Source organism: Sus scrofa, chromosome 13 (assembly GCF_054392235.1).
Source record: "Sus scrofa isolate SSC_HxYL_T2T_F1_AM1 chromosome 13, Sscrofa_HxYL_maternal_Yorkshire_Landrace_v2.0, whole genome shotgun sequence".
Taxonomy (NCBI): domain Eukaryota; kingdom Metazoa; phylum Chordata; class Mammalia; order Artiodactyla; family Suidae; genus Sus; species Sus scrofa.
This window is the reverse complement of record NC_139395.1, coordinates 130,769,459-130,785,506: the sequence shown is the minus strand read 5'-3', so window position 1 is coordinate 130,785,506 and position 16,048 is coordinate 130,769,459. Positions and strand designations below refer to the sequence as shown.

The 16,048-nt window shown below is 37.6% G+C and overlaps 1 protein-coding gene across 17 annotated transcripts in view; it reads right to left on the bottom strand.

The window, feature by feature from the left end:
* LOC106505748 (uncharacterized) overlaps window positions 1-16,048 on the bottom strand; it is a 1,225,997-nt gene that overhangs the window by 626,549 nt on the left and 583,400 nt on the right. The gene's annotated exons all lie outside the window — the stretch shown is intronic.

Below are 16,048 nucleotides of genomic sequence, written 5' to 3'. Positions count from 1 at the left end.
GACCACTTCTCTTTTCCTCCACTGCCATCACACAGGTCCAAGCAAACATTACAGCTCATCTGGGTTATTAAAATAGCTAAATGTCCTGGTTTAAACTCTCTCCCCTTATTGTCTGTAATTCATGTTTTAACCCTTGCCACTTACTGTCAATTCTCTCAATAGCAATAGGTGGTCACATTAAAACATAAGTCAAAACACATGACTTTTTTGCTCAAACTTCTCAGGTGACTTCCTCTCTCATGTCAAATGAAACCCAAGTCATTCCAATAGCCTCCTGGGCCCTACCTGATCTGCCCAACTCATCATTATGATTACCTTTCATCATGTCCTCCTCGTTCGCTCTACTCCAGCTATCCTTGCCTTCTTGTCATTTCTTAAACCATAAATATCACTTGTTGTTTCATCTGCCCCAAATGCCCTACCCTGAAATATCCACATGGCTCATTTTCCTGCTTCCTTCGGGTTTTTCTTTAAGTGGCAAAAATTGGGCTTCCCTAGCTGCTGATCTTTTCATTGTCTCCATAGTTCACCTTTCCCAGAATGTCATAGAGTTGAAACCATATAACATGGAGTGTTTTCAGATTAGCTTCTTTCATTTAACAAAATGAATTTAGGAGTTCCCGTCGTGGCACAGTGGTTAACGAATCCGACTAGGAACCATGAGGTTGCGGGTTCGGTCCCTGCCCTTGTTCAGTGGGTTAATGATCCGGCGTTGCTGTGAGCTGTGGTGTAGGTTGCAGACGTGGGTTGGATCCCGCGTTGCTGTGGCTCTGGTGTAGGCCGGTGGCTACAGCTCCGATTGGACCCCTAGCCTGGGAATCTCCATATGCCGCGGGAGCGGCCCAAGATCAAGAAATAGCAAAAAGAGCAAAAACAAAAAAAAAAACAAAAAAAAACAAAATGAATTTAAGTTTCCTCTCTATCTTTTCATGGTTTGATAGTGCATATCGCTTAGTGCTAAATAATCTTCCACTGTCTGTACGTACCACAGTTTACTTCTCCATTCACCTGCTAAAGGACAACTTCCAAGTTTTGGCAATTAGTAATAAAGCCACCATTCACACTGATGTGTGGGATTTTACATGGACATCAGTTTTTACCTCATTTAGGCAAATGTCAAGGAGCACAGCTTCTGAATCTTATAAGAGTATGCATAGTTTTGCAGAGAATAGTACACTATTTCCCAAAGTGGCTGTACATGTAACAACTATTTTATGTTGCTTATACCATAGAGAGTACACAGGAATAAACATAGCCTCAATCTATACAACTAAATAGCCTTCTATGTATCTTTCCTTTTTTCAAACATACACTTTAAAATAAATGCAGTCATTGCTAGGATGTCTCATTCCATGTAGTCCATGCCACACCTCAGTTTTTACAGACAGAGTGAAAGCAAATGCTTTGTTCCTAAGTAGCATCCTCTCTTTCTTCACCTTTCAGAGGAAGTGTTGTAAGCAGATGTTCCAGCCTGCCTTGCCTTTGGACCTGTTCTGCTCTGCAGAACCAAGCAGGACTTCATTGCCAGAAGTTCTCCTAACCTCAAAGAAATCAATCACCCAGGATCCACCCCAGCTGAAAAAGTGTTCAAGGAATTCACACTCTCAGAAACTATAAAGCTTTCAATCCAACAGTCTGTAATCAAAATACTAAGAAGCCAAAGATCCCCAACAGCCAAAAATTCTACCTTTCCCTCTCAGATTTTCCAGCCCCTTCAAAACTTCACTTTCATCACCTTTTCCTTGTCTCTACTAAGGTCTGCCACTGGGTGAGAGGATGGTAGATGGCATCCACCCAACTGCCTACCCACGAGACTCCCCCTACCAATCTGTGTCTGCTTTTAATGGAAAAAAAAAAGACTCTTTTGATCATTACTAAGTGTCCTGAAGCACATTTCTTAATCTGCCTAAACCTCAGCTTCCATGTGTGTCAAATAGAGATAAAACTTTCTTCCTTTCAGGGCTATTAAAAAGATGAGAAATGGCCAGAGTTCCCTGGTGGCTCAGTGGGTTAAGGACTTGGCATTGTTGCTGCTGTGGCACAGGTTCAATCCCTGAGCCAGGAACTTCCACATGTTGTGGACGTGGCCAAAAAAAAAAAAAAAAAAAAAAAAAAAACGAGAAATGCTGTGTATTATACATATTAACTATTCAACAAAGCTGCCATAGTTCCCACTGTTCATACTATGTCCACGTCTCAGTTAATTCCCTGTCTGTCTGTTCATACCTTTCCAGACTCTCCAGTCCATGTTAAATCCAAGGCTTTTTCTTGAGAGAGTACATGTGAGAAGACAGGACATTCATTTATGGTTTATGTAAGTAACATCTCTGATGGGATGAGCTCTTCCAATATCTAATTCCTGGCTAAGTAGATAGGGAAAATAAGACTTAGATCTGATGTCACATAGTGAGCATATTCAGCAGCATCAAAATCTGAGGACTTATTTATATTCTAACTTTATAATCAGTAGGAAACATTACACTGTTATATCAAAGACTGTTAGAGGTGAAAGGGAACTAAAGTGCAGAGAGGTCTGCTACCTCCTGGCCATAGCAATTTCCCCCGTGCCGCTCAGTTATCCTCAGTGCCCTATATTCACTACATTGCTCTGATTCACTATAGTAGAATAATGAACAATAACACTTCTACTTTTCCAGCCACTTAACCCAGATGTGTAGTTAGGGTGTACCGATCTAACCCAGCAGTGACTGGGCAAATACAAGCTGCAGGGCAGGGCCTGAAGGGTCTGAAAATAAGACAGCAGTGCACTTTTACTACCTTCTCTTGATGTCATTGGTGTTACTGCCAGTTCATCTCTGAAATCTCCTCATCAAACTTTTGACAACTGTAATGTTAACCTATTTCTTCTTTTTAATTGATGAAAGGTACCATTTTTAGAGATCATTCTTTCCTTGATTCCCTCCTAGCTATGCGTCTGATGTGTCCCTACTTCTACTTTCTGATAGGTTCATTTATAATTAAGGGAGACAGTTAGAGACTGATCAGCTATTTCCCCCTCAACCCATGAAGCATGAATGACCCAAATCTCTCCAACAAAGAACAGTGTAGTGGGATGGGCAATGTCCAGGACCAAGACAAGGCTTAGAGACTCTGAAATTACTTATTCCTGTCTGTCTGTATTTATATAAGTTATAAACTGAAGCTTAGTTTTTTATTTGGGAACAATAATATAAAATTTATAGGATTATTTATATTATAAACTTTCATAAAAAATAACACCCATAAATCACAACTATTGTCTGTGATTTTTAGTTTATTTAATTCTGACTGAATAAATGAAGATGAGGCATATCATTTTGTAGACAAGGCTAGACACTACCAGGATGGGTTTAAGAACAGCTTAAGACACTTTCTAAAATGTACTGCACAACTGATGTTGCTCCATGAGGAAGTAGGAAGGATTGAATTCTTGGCAAATATGCAGAGATACTGTAAATACTGTGGTCATTACTAATGAAATGTTTGCAGAGGGTAAACATCTTCCTACTGTTAACAAATGAAATCAAACACCATAATGTCAGGAGGTCACCTGGTATTTGAAAGACAAACTAAGTGGTAATTATAAGGAAACCAATTAGAAGATTAACAAACTCAAAATGATTTAATGTTGCATAAGTTACTATTTAAAAACTCATACAGTTTTAAATTCAGAAAATAGGAATCTTGGAAATTCTCTAGACAAATATTCCCTGTGACCCAGAGTTGGGAAGTGATTTGCCCAAGATCACACAAAAATTCTGAATGAGAATATCTAGATAGTTCCAGGTGATAGCTAGGCTTTTATATTTTAAAACAAATTTTAATCAAAATGGCTGTTATATATATGAAAAGTGATGAATTTTTTCTGTTGTAATTGATAAGCTACTAATTGTTCAGTGTTTATTAAGAGCCATGCATTATAGACAGCATTTTACATACATCATCTCATGTCTTCCTCTCAACACCAGTGAGGCAAGAACTGCTGTATTTCCCATTTAAGCAGTAAGTAAACTGAGGCTCTAAGACATTAATAAACTGGTTCAAAGCCATGGAAGTTGTAAGCAGCAGAGTCAGAATTCAAGAGTGTGCCTGACTCCAGAGTTGGTGCTTTTGCATTATCCTTCCTTTTTTCTCAACTTTTACAAAGATTAGTTATTAAATATAGAAGAATAACTAACCATCTTGGTATTTCACAATAAAACTTAGGGCAGGCCAGGGTGGGGCCTTTCTGACACATTATCACTAAGACTAAAATTCATCTTCAACACAGTCAATAGGCTCTTTTCCCATTCTGACTGCTGTTTTGAGTTGTTGGCTTCTATAGAGCTTTGATTTGGTAAGACTATTCTAAAACACATTAGACTACAAAGTAAGACACAGTCTTCCACAGATCATGTGATTATCCACTATGTTTCTACAAATATCATTGGAAAGAAAACAGAATAAAGAGCCCCTTTGGTGGAGCAAAAGATGTTCCAGGATTAAAGTCTAAGTATGTACAAGGCACGGTGCTACCAATTGGTACCTATATGACCTTAGAGCAAGACTCTTAACCTCATTCTGTAAAATGAGACCAGACCTTGAAAGAAATAATTTGAATATCCTTTGAAAAGTTGTTACAATAAATCATAACCAAATGCTTACAGACTATATCATTCTATTAAAAAATAATACAGTGTAGAGAAACTTACTATGTGCCAAGTTTAAAACACAGTCCCTGCCTTTAAGAAGCTGATAAGCTAAATAGTAATAAAAATGTAGGCATGCAAGAAAACAAAACAAAAATGAGACATCTGGTTTTCCCCATTATTTTCAGGTAACAAATATGTTGGCATATTCGGAAAAAAAGCATTTTTGGCCTTTTGAAATTTTTTCTTAGGATAACCTTCTCATTTAAAATTATGCCTATAACTAAAGAGCAGAATGAATAATGCAGAGGAACAAATTAGTGACTTGGAAGATAGAAGAATGGAAATCACCCAGTCAGAACCAAATGAAAAAACATGAAAGTGATATAAGAGATTATGGGATAATACAAAGTGGGCCAACCTACACATAATAGGAATTCCAGAAGGAAAACAAAAAGAAAAGGGGATTGAAAATATTTTTGAAGAAATTATCCCTGAAAACTCTCCAAATCTAAAGGAAATTAATATCAAGATACAGAGAGCCCAAACAAGTGGAACCCAAACATGCCCACACCAAGACATATTATAATAACAATAGCAAAAGTTAAGATAAAGAGAGGATTCTAAAGTCAGCAAGAGAAAAACAAAGAGTTAATTATAAGGGAACCTCCATAAGTCTATAGCTGATTTCTCTATAGGAACACTACAGGCCAGAAGAGTGTGGCAAGATATATTCAAAATTCTGAAAGGAAAAAAAAAAAAAATTGGAGCCTAGAATACTCTATCCAGCAAGATTATCATTTAAAATGGAAGGGTAAATAAAGAATTTCTCCAACAAACAAAACTAAAAGAGTACAACAATATTAAACCCATTCTGAAAGAAATACTTAAAGGTCTTCTCTAAATAAAAAAAGAAGTAAGAAGAAATAGGATGGAGGAAACCACAAGTGGAAAGCAATCACTTAAATAAGCCAACTTACAGACCGAAGAGTTGAAAAAAACAACAAAAAAACAAAAAAACAAAACAAAACAAAAACACTACCGTAATAGCAAAAAAATAAAATAAAATAAACAAAGGAACAGCAAAAGGACAAACATGAAGATGTTTTAAAAAAGGACTTCGGGAGTTCCCATAATGGCTCAGCAGTTAACAAACCCAGCAAGTATCCATGGGGATGTGGGTTTGATCCCTGCCTTGCTCAGTGGGCTAAGGATCATTGTTGCCATTAGCTGTGGTTTAGGTTGTAGAATTGGCTCAGATCTGGCATTGCTGTGGCTGTGGCATAAGCCAGTGGCTACAGTTCCATTTGGACCCCTAGACTGGGAATCTCCATATGCCACTGGTGCAGACCTAAAAAAAAGATTAAAAAAAAAAAAAAGACTTCAAAATCAGAGCATGTGGGGAAGGAAAGTAAGAAAAATCTAGACTCTTTTTTTAAATAATGTGTTTGAGCCTATATGAATATCAGGCTAAATCAAGCAGATATAGGAAGGTTTTAACATACTTAAAAAATAAGGCTAAGACAAAACAAAACCAAGACATTCATAAAAACTGAAAAGTATACAAGCATGAAATAAAGGGAAATCATTTAACCAAAAAAAAAAAAAAGAAATAGAAACATAGAATCAACTGGAAAACAAAGTTTAAAGTGGTAAAAAAGACATATCTATCAATAATTACCCTAAATATCAATGGTCTGAATGCTCTAATCAAAAGACACAGAGTAGCAGATTGGATAAAAAGCAAAAATCTACAATATGCTGTCTACAAGAAACGCAGCTTAGGGGAAAGGATCCATATAGATTGAAAATGAGGGGGTGGGAAAATATATTTCATGCCAATGGACAAGACAGGAAAGCATGAGCTGCAATACTCTTACCAGACAAAATAGACATTAAAATGAAGGCCATAAAGAAAGACAAAGAAGGACACTATTTAATGGTAAAAGTATCCATTCAAGAAGAGGATATTATAATTATCAATATATATGCCCCTAATAGAGGAGCACCCAGATACATACAACAAATACTAACAGACATAAAAGGAGAAACTGATGGGAATACAGTCATAGTAGGAGACTTTAACACCCCACTCACATCAATGGACAGATCCTCTGGATAGAAAATCAATAAGGCAACAGAGATCCTAAAGGACACAACAGAAAAGCTAGACTTCATTGACATTTTCAGGACATTACATCCAAAATAATCAGAAAATACATTCTTTGCAAGTGTACATGGAACATTCTCAAGAATTGATCACATACTGGGGCACAAAGCTAACCTCACCAAATTTAAGAATATAGAAATTATTTCAAGTATCTTCTCTGACCACAATGGCATGTAACAAGAAATCAACCACAGCAAAAGAAATGAGAAAAAACTGACTACATGGAGACAAAAAAACATGCTACTAAAAAACCAATGGGTCAATGAGGAAATCAAGAAGGAAATTAAAAAAATACCTCAAGACAAATGATAATGAAGACACAACCATTCAAAATCTATGGCATGCCACAAAAGAAGTGCTTAGAAGGAAGTTCATAGCTATACAGACCTTCCTCAGAAAAGAAGAAAAATCTCAAATCAACAACTTAATCTACCACCTTAAAGAATTAGAAAAAGATGAATAAATAAAACCCAAAGTCAGCAGAAGGAAGGAAATTATAAGTATCAGAGATGAAATCAATAAAATATAGATTCAAAAAACAATGCAAAAAAAAAATCAATAAAACAAAGAGCTGGTTCTTTGAAAGGATAAACAAAATTGACAAACCACTGGCCAGACTCACCAAGAAGAAGAAGAGAGAAAGAATACCAACAAAAAAAAATGAGAAATGAGAAAGGAGAAATCACAACAGATACTGCAGAAATACAAAAAATAATAAATAAGAGAATACTATGAACAATTGTATGCCAACAAATTTGACAACCTACAAGAAATGGACAACTTTCTAGAGATGTACAGCCCACCAAACTGAATCAAGAAGAAATAGATCAACCAAATAGACCGATCACTAGAAATGAAATTGAATATGTAAATTAAAAAAAACACTCCCTACAAATAAAAATCCAGGCCCAGAGGGCTTCACAGGCAAATTCTGCAAACATACAAAGAAGAACTTATAGCCATCTTTCTTGATCTTTTCCAAAAGGTTGAAGAAGGAACACTCCCAAAGAAAACTACATGCCAGTGTCTTTGATGAATATAGATGCAAAAATTCTCAACAAAATTTTAGCCATCCACATTCAACAACATACAAAAAAGATTGTACACCATGACCAAGTGGGATTCATCCCAAGTTCACAAGGACGGTTCAATATACACAAATCAACCAACGTCATAAGCCACATTAACAAAAGAAAAGTCTAAAACCACATGATAATCTCAATAGAGGCAGAAAAAGCATTTCACAAAGTCCAACCCCCATTCAGGATAAAAACTCTTAACCAAAGTGGGTATAGAGGAAACATATATTTACATAATGAAATCTATTTATGACAAACCCACAGCAAATATAATACTCAATGGAGAAAAGCTGAAAGCCTTCCCACTAAAAAGTGGAACAACACAAGGATGCCCACTCTCACCACTTTTATTCAACATAGTATTGGAAGTATTATCCATAGGAATGAAACAAAAGAGAGAAAAGGTATCCAAATTGGAAGAGAAGAGGTAAAATTGTTATTCTATGCAGATGACATGATACTATATACAGAAAACCTTAAGGACTTGACCCCAAAACTACTCAAACTGATCAACAAATTCAGCAAAGTAGCAGGATATAAGATTAACATTCAGAAATCAGTCACATTGCTATATACTAAGAATGAAATATTAGAAAAGGAATACAAAAATAAAATATCTTTTCAAATTACACCCCAAAAAATCAAATACCTGGGAATAAACCTGACCAAGGAAGTGAAAGACTTTTATGCTCAGAACTATAAAACATTCCTCAAGGAAATTAAAGAGGATTCAAAGAAATGTCAAGATATTCCATACTCCTGGGTTGGAAAAATTAGTATCGTAAAAATGGCTATACCACACAAAGCACTACAGATTCAATGCAATCTCTATCAAATTATCCATGACATTTTTCACAGAACTTGAACAAACAGTCCAAAAATTTATATGGAACTATAAAAGACCCAGAATTCCCAAAGCAATTCTGAGGAACAAAAACCAAGCAGGAGGCATGGCTCTTCCAGACTTCAGGCAATATTACAAAGCCACAGTCATCAAGATGTGGTACTGGTACCAAAACAGACATATAGACCAAAGGAACAGAATAGAGAATCCAGAAATAAAACCTGACACCTATGGTCAATTAATCTTTGACAAAGGAGGCAAGAATATAAAATGGGTAAAAGACAGTCTTTTTTCAGCAAGTGGTGCTAGGAAAACTGGACAGCCACATGTAAATCAATAACACTGGAGCACACCCTCAACACCATGCACAAAAATAAACTCAAAATGGCTAAAGACTTAAATATAAAACAGGACACCATCAAACTCCTAGAAGACAACATTGGCAAAACATTCTCTAATATCAACCTTACAAATGTTTTCCCAGGTCAGTCTCCCATGTCAACAGAAATAAAAGCAAAAATAAACCCATGGAACCTAATCAAAACACAACTTATACAATTGAACAACAACAACAACAACAACAACAACAACAAAAAACCCAACCCAATGGAAAAATGGGCAAAAGATCTGAATAGACATTTTTTCAAGGAAGATATACAGATGGCCAACAAGCACATGAAAAAGTGCTCAACATCACTGATTATTAGAGAAATGCAAATCAAAACTACCACGAGATACCACCTCACACCAGTCAGAATGGCTATCATTAATAAGTCCACAAATTACAAATGCTGGAGGGGTGTGGAGAAAAGGAAACCCTCCTGTACTGTTAGTGGGAGTGTAAGCTGATACAACCACTATGGAAAACAGTACAGAGATACCTTAGAAAACTATATATAGAACAACCATATGACCCAGCAATCCCACTCTTGGGCATATATCTGGACAAAAACTTTCCTTAAAAAAGACACATGTGCCCACATGTTCATTGCAGCTCTATTCACAATAGCCAAGACATGGAAACAACCTAAATGTCCATCAACAGATGTTTAGATTAAGAAGAAGTGGTATATATACTCAATGGAATACTACTCAGCCATCAAAAAGAACAAAATAATGCCATGTGCAGCAAAACATGGATGAAACTAGGGACTCTCATACTGAGTGAAATAAGTCATAAATAGAAGGACAAATACCATATGATATCACATATCTGAAATCTAATACATGGCACAAATGAACCTTTCTACAGAAAAGAAAATCATGGACATGGAGAACATGCCAAGGGGGAGGGGGGGGGGTGTGATGGACTGGGAATTTGGGGTTGATAGATACAAACTATTGCCTTTAGAATGGATAAGCAATGAGATCCTGCTGTATAGCACTGGGAACTATATCTAGTCACTTATGGTAGAGCATGATAATGTGATAAAAAGGAATGTACATGTGTATGTGTGACTGGGTCAATCTGCTATATAGTAGAAAATTGACAGAACACTATAAACCAGCTATAATGAAAAAAAATAAAAATAAAAAATAAAATAAAATAAAATAAAAACAGGAAAAAATATGTGTATATTTCACTGGTTTAAAGCATCTATTAATTTATCTGTTAATCACCCAAAAATTAAGTGTCTTAAAACAACAATCACTTTTTCATTATTCTTCACAGTTGACTGGGCTTAACCAAGCATTTCTTTTTAAGAGAATGGGTCTCTTAGGTGGTTGCAAATGGCCAACAGCTGGTTCCAGAATTATTTCCAAGGCTTCCTCACTCACAAGTCTTGTGAGTCCACATTTGATGCTGGCTGTGGACTGAGGTTTCAGCTAGGGCTCTTGCCCAGAACACCTACATAGGGCCTTTCCACATGGCTTTTCCATGTGTTCTCTGATTTCTCATGGCGTGGTACTTATATTCTAAAAGCAAGCACCGTAAGAAATGCGTGCAGAAGGCCTATTACTTTTTATGACCTAGTATCAGAAGTCATATAACATGAATTTAGCTATAGTAACAGACCTACCCAGATTCAAGGGAAGTGAACATTATCATTTCTTCTCAACAGAAAGAGAGTAAATGTCATATTGGAAGAAATGCATGATGAATGGAAGATCATGTTGCAGACATCTTGGGAAATACAATCTACCATAAGGTGTAATAAACAGAATTCAAAGGTCTAATGAAAATTTGTTAGGTATATATGCAAAGGAGCAAAGGAATACACACAAACACACACACACAAGTTACTATCAGACTAGGGTATTGGGGCCAAAGAATTTTGTCATTCTCCCAAATGTATGATTTTGCTACTCTGTTTTCCCTCCAAAACACTCATGATGATATCAGATCTTCTGTGGTCTCCAGTGTGGCCAGGCTAAAGAACTCAGGTGGGGAATAAAAAGATATAACCTCTCATGTTGGTTCAGGGCCTTAGAGGAGGATTAAGACGTTGATCCTTTGTTCTTCAGGTAACAGGAGGCCAAAGACATGCATTTAGAAGGTCAGTCTGCTGAATGAGGGATTTAGGACCATGGGCCTTAAAGTGGGTGAGGAATAGAGGTCCCTATGGGCAATGGCGGTAGTTCAGACTCTATTGGGATAGACCATTTATAGAGATGTGAGGGCCTCAAGAAGGATGGGAACAGGAAGAAAAGAAAGGAAGTGGAAGACATTATCAAAGACATTCCACAGGAAGAGGTACTGGGATTTGAGGACTGGAGAGTTGAGCAATGAGCTGGCGAAGGGGGAGCCAGGACACCTACCAGTTTGCTGGCCCTGATAATTTAAAAATTCTGTGAATCACCCACTGACCTAAATGGGAAGGCTGAGAAAGGGACAGGGATAAACTGGCAGGGGAAATAATGAGAAAAAATTGCCCCCCCACTTTTTTTCCAGTTCTTTCCTAATGAGTTTTGAAGATACAGGCATAGAGAGGTTTTTGCTAATCTTTGTTAATCCTGCTCTTGACATCAACTCTTCATTTTCAAACTTATACACTTGTCACCTCTGTACCTTCATCTCTCATTCAACATTCTCTTGTATACTCCTCACTGAATAATTTCTACTTGTTTGTCATGTCTCAGCTTAAAAATCCTTTCCTTGGGAAAGCCTTCTCTGACTCTAAGATGAAATTAGATTCTTCTGTTAGAAACACGAACAGCACACTGTAGGGTTCCTTCACAGCACTTAGCACAATTGTCATTTTTTAAGCATTTGTAAAACAATGTTAGTATCAGTGTTCCTCCTAGAACATGCACTCCACTGGGGAGGAGCTCCACCCTGCATGTCACCTGCACTTTGCCCAGTGCCACCCACTATATGTCTGCTGCTCAGTAACTGTTGCCTGACTAACCAGCTCTGCCTTCTGAGTTCCTGAGGCTGGATACTACCAATTTAAAACCTCCAGGGGAGAGAGGTCAAGTAAAGGAGGCCAAGCAGTGAGGACTCTGGTAAATTACAGCATACACCCTTAAAGTATTCAGTTCCCATCAAAAGCAAAATAACAACAAAACAAAAGAACAACATAAAAACACTGTGTACTACCTAAAACCTATCTTCATCTGTCTCCAGCTCACAGGCAACCTTGTAATTCTGATTCAACTTGTATTCTTTGAGGTAGAATAGCCCCTATCCTCGGTAAGAGTCAATCAACTAACAATCACAGCCAGTGCTGATCTTCCAGAGGACACGCTGACCTAATATAATAACCTTCATTATCCCTGTTCTAATGTGATTTCCAAACATCTACAGAAGATGCTATTTAAATCCTGCTACCCCATGTCATCTACCACCCCTTTCCACAATTCTCTTCATTCACAGAACACAGGACCTAGAAAGAAATGTAAGCATCACCCAGGCAAAACCACTTATTTTACAAATTGAGAAACTGGGACAAATGACAGTTGGTATATCACACAACTGGTTATTAGAGGCAAAGAGATATATGGTAAGAACCCAAACTCACCTCCAGTGCTTTTCCCACGTCACCATATCATCTGAAATGAAACTTAGGGTGACTTATAAAACTGCAACAGTATGAAAATATTAGATACAAAAACATTTTTCATCATGTATATATTTTAATATGGATAGACATTCTCACACATTGCTTTTCTTTAATTCTGGCCATGACCCAGACTGGGATCTGGAACTGATCCCTTGCTAATGAGGGACAACTAAAAGGCAAAGATTTAATGATAGAAATTGTTTATAGTTGTTTCATAAATAATTCAGTAATGGAATATTTATTGATCCCAGATTCAGTAGCTCAAATGAATGATGGACTAGGAAATGCCTGCCACTTTCTGAAGCCTTACACACAAGTGCAATCTACCCTATTAACGAAATGTGCTAAAGCAAAGAGCCAAAAATTGACTGAGCTATCTGGACACTCCAAGGCTGACTCATTTGCAAGATGGTTCTTTTCTTAGATTCCCAGGATAGAAAGACATAATATTAGTTTTGTACATTGGGGAAAACATGTGACCTTGCTTCCTGTTACTGCTGTCAAATTGAAGAAAACAGAGAAGTGTCAAAATGGTTTGAAATTTGAGTTCATTCCATGGCCCATCTGTCTCACCAACTTCCAATACTCCACCTCTGAAGACCCTCAGACTCCCTGGCCACTGTGCTTTGTCTGCATTTTAATTTTCTCAGAGCTCTAGAAAAAATCCAAACCTACAGCCTTCATGCTGTTTTTCCTCCCCCACGCCTCTCTGGCACAAATACCAAACAGAAACCACCTTGCTGCCTATGTTTAATCACAGAATGATAATATTTCAACACAACAGAGGGGCTGTTTGTGCCTTATCTTTTACTGCATTTTTATAGGGAGCAATATATTTTCTTCCTTTCGTCCCCTGATACGGTAACAATCTTTCTTAAATTAAATATGTAACAAATTTCTCATATGACTTTATTCCCAGGCTCTTTTTAAACCATCATTTAATATCTTCATGCTGTTTGACAGTTATTCCTCATCAGTGTGTTACCTTAGAGATTGCAGGCTCTAAATGGAGGTTTACAGTGTTCAGATTAAGAGGAAGAGCATTGAGAATCTGAGGGGGTGAGTGGACCCCACCACACAGTAGTCAGGGATAGGCACCAGGGGACCAGAAAGGTACACATTTGAGAAGCAGAGTTCATCCTATTTATCTTTGTATGTCTGGGACCTTTGTATCTTCCAGGCACAGCAAGGTTCTGTGGATATATTTGGAGGAAGACATAGGAGAGAGGGTAGAAGGGGAATACGAGGGGGAATGCAGAAAGAGGCTAAAGGTTGAGGGGATGCTCAGTGGAGAAAAGAGATAGGTGGAAAGCACCACACCAGAGAGAAATCTGGAGTTGTCCAGTCATTCATTGATTTGATATAAGATAAAATATACACAGATGGCAAAGTGCCTCCTCAAGTGCTGTAGCTCCTGAAGAAAACGACAATCTGCAGAGTAGACAGAAGCCTCCCCTAAGATCTGAATCCACATTCTGCAGTGTATATAAGCAGCTGTGACCCAAGGATCATTGTGATAGGCAGGAAGATAGTTTTAAGGGTGATGATGCAGAGTTGTATCACACTAGCAAAGGTGGCAGAAACTGGGCTGGGAGAAATGTGTACCATAACAAAACTGAACTAACGGCCATGATATATGGAAGGAAATTATATGGGCCAAAAAGAAACACACTTAACTTACCTAATAGTTGTAATTATCTGGATTTATAGATCACATCACTAAGCTTGTCTGAAAGACAAGGAAGCAAACTGGGATTAGATGTTGGCTATAGCCACAGCTGCTGTGTGTCAGCTTTAATTTGCAAACGTTCACTTTGACACACAGTCTTTGTGATGCTGAGCAAGAACTGGTAAGGCTTCTAAGTGCCTAATTCATATGACTTCTGCTGATGTGTGGACCTCACCTAATGTGCCATTAAAAACAAAAAACAAACAAACAAAACCCTGGATGCTTGAGCTATATTTAAGTCCCTTAGGTAATAAAATTGTGTAGGATAGTGCTGTTTGGCATCTTTTATTTCTGGAGTTGATCCCGGCATGAAGATGGATGCAAAATCAATCATAGAAGAGGGAAGGAATATTTTGATCAATTTTTAAGTGAATAATCTAATTTATCCAATATTTCTTGCAATCACACATACTGTTGTCCACAGGGTTATTTTTGTGTGTTAGACTTCCAAATCGGTTCTGATATTGTATATTGCAAATAGTGATGGCCTGTTTATGGTAGAATGAATGGTCACCTGTGGTTTTCTCATCTATTTTAAGGGTCTGGAAGAAATACGGAATAAAAAAATATACCTTGGTACAGCCACTATGGAGAACAGTTTGGAGATACCTTAGAAATCTATACATAGAACTTCCATATGACCCCACAATCCCACTCTTGGGCATCTATCCGGACAAAGCTCTACTTAAAAGAGACACATGCACCCGCATGTTCATTGCAGCACTATTCACAATAGCCAGGACGTGGAAACAAGCCAAATGTCCATCGACAGATGACTGGATTCGGAAGAAGTGGTATATATACACAATGGAATACTACTCAGCCATAAAAAAGGATGGCATCATGCCATTTGCAGCAACATGGATGGAACTAGAGAATCTCATCCTGAGTGACATGAGCCAGAAAGACAAAGACAAGTACCATATGATATCACTTATAACTGGAATCTAATATCCAGCACAAATGAACATCTCCTCAGAAAAGAAAATCATGGACTTGGAGAAGAGACTTGTGGTTGCCTGATGGGAGGGGGAGGGAGTGGGAGGGATCGGGAGCTTGGGCTTATCAGACACAACCTAGAATAGATTTACAAGGAGATCCTGCTGAATAGCATTGAGAACTATGTCTAGATACTCATGTCGCAACAGAAGAAAGGGTGGGGGAAAAAACTGTAACTGCAATGTATACATCTAAGGATAACCTGACCCCCTTGCTGTACAGTGGGAAAATAAAAAAAATATATATATATATACCTTACTTGAAGTCAAAAGATATGCCTCTACCTCATGCTTTCTCACCAACTGGGAATATGATTTTGGACAAATCTCTTCATCTGGCCTGGCCTCAATCTTCCTTACATGTGACATGAAAGAGCTGGACTAAATAATCCTTAAGAACTCTTCCAGTGCCAGCAGCCTGAGATCCAGACACAAAATAAGGAGCAATGTTGAAACCCATAACTGAAATACCAGGAAGTATAGGAAAAGGATCATCTCAGTAAGGTCTCTACTCCTCTGCCTTGGATTTGTGGCAATGACCAAGACTATTGTAGTAATCACTGGTTCTGATAATTATGTAACAGGTGCTCAGGAAG